Raw genomic sequence first — 1,905 nt, 5'->3', positions numbered from 1 at the left:
CGCCTCCTGCGCCTCCTGCTGCCCTGCCACCATTCAGACTGATAACAAAAAAACACGGGGTCAAGAGCTACACTCACCCCACAATGAGCATTGAGGAGTGCGTGCGGGCGATGGCTGGGGTAGTCGGCCCCTCGGCCATTGTCGCAGCCTCCAAGATGTCTGGGAAGGCTGTATTCTTCCTGGGGTCGGAGCGGGCGGTGTCCCTGGCCCTTGAAAAGGGGCTCACGGTGGGCAGGACGTTCCTGCCGGTGGACCCTCTCGAGGCCACCGCGCAGAAGGTCATCATTTCTAACGTCCCGCCCTTTGTTCCCGCTGAGCTCCTCCTCCCTCACCTACACCAACTGGGAGAGGTAAGGTCAGGGATCAACCCCATACCGCTCGGCCTCAGGGAGAACAGCCTGCGCCACGTGTTCTCCTTCCGCCGCCACCTCTTTGTCCGGCTGGTGCGGGAGGAGACGACGGAGAGATCGTTTAATGTGGTGCACGAGGGAACTGCGTACCGCGTCTTCTGGACATCGGACGGCGTGCGGTGCCATGCCTGTAGGGAGGTGGGGCATGTTCGCAAGAACAGCCCCGCCTCCAAGGCCGCCAAAACACCGAGGGCGGCCAAGGCTGGCGCCGCCGTCACCCCTCCCCCAAGTAGCGTCCGCGTGCCGGGAGCCGTAGGTGCGCGGGCATCGTCGGGGGCCTTTGTTTTCACGGCCTCCGGCGGAGGGGAGGGAGAGCATCCGATCGGAAAGAAGGCGCGGAGGAAGGCGAAACATCTCGAGGCGGGTCCCCTCAGTGCGCCAGACAGTCTGATTACCGCGCTCAGCCCAACTCTGTCACCGGCGAGCGCGGGGTGCCCTGAGCCCGTGCCCGAACCCTTGACCAATATCACAGAGGGGCTCGGGCGCGGGCAAGATAAGAAAAAGGTGGGAGTGGAGCGGGAGGCCTCGGCTGACATGGAGGTCTTCCTGCCTCCGCGCCCCCCCAGGAACAAAAGGAGGCGCAGCTCCAATGAGGCGGAGGGGGAACAACATCACTCCGCGGAGGAGTCGGTGCCCGCCGCGTGTCCCGCGTCCCCCACCAGCGCCCCCAAACTGCGCCGTAGGCGAGAGGAGTCTGTCCCCGGGGAGGGTGAGACAGTCGAGGCTGCCCAGCCTCTGCCTCCCGGGGATGGCGTGGAAGATCTGCCTGTCGTGGGGGGCGTGGGGCCAGCGGAGGAATGCGTTGCTGCCTGGTCGAGCGTCCCGGGGACTGAGGCGGGCGGGGCCGAAAAGGCCGAACCTGAGCCCACCCAGCTATGAACCAACTTCCCCCGGGAGTCGCTCGGCCCGGAAGAAACAAAAAATGTTAACAATTTTAATGAATCTGTACACGTTGGGCCGGGGGGTGGCGGCGGGGAGGGGGAAGAACAACAACCCTCGCCCCCTACTTTGGAGCTGGGGTACTTGGAGGACCTGGAGAATTACTTTGGCCAGGTCTCTCCGTGTTCCCCGGCTCCTGGGGCGGAGGAGGATCCCCTTCCGCTGTCGCTCCCCGACCCAGCACCACTTTTAAAAGAGCCCAGTGGGGACTCCTCTGCCGACGATCCTGGGGGTGGGATCGGGGCAGAGCCAGGGCCGGATGGAGCGGCCGGGCCATTTGCCGTACCTCGTGCGGTCGACGGGCCGGCTGCTGGCAGCGACCTCCCGGAGCGGGACGGGGACTCGGTGGGGGACTCGGGAGAAGATCTCGAGTCCATCGCCAGTGAGGCGGTGGATCTCCTCGTGCCCGCCGCTGAGTCCCCCCTCATTCCTGCAAAGGAACTCCGGGACTTTTTGGTCCAGAGCCAGGGTCGCCGCAACCGAGCCCATCTGGCCCTGGAAAGATGGTCCGAGCCGGGGCTGCTCATCGCGTCCGTCCGCGCCGCCGCTAAAACCA

The sequence above is a fragment of the Pristiophorus japonicus genome, unplaced genomic scaffold (assembly GCF_044704955.1).
Source record: "Pristiophorus japonicus isolate sPriJap1 unplaced genomic scaffold, sPriJap1.hap1 HAP1_SCAFFOLD_903, whole genome shotgun sequence".
Lineage (NCBI taxonomy): Eukaryota > Metazoa > Chordata > Chondrichthyes > Pristiophoridae > Pristiophorus > Pristiophorus japonicus.
Note: the sequence above shows the minus strand (reverse complement) of the source record.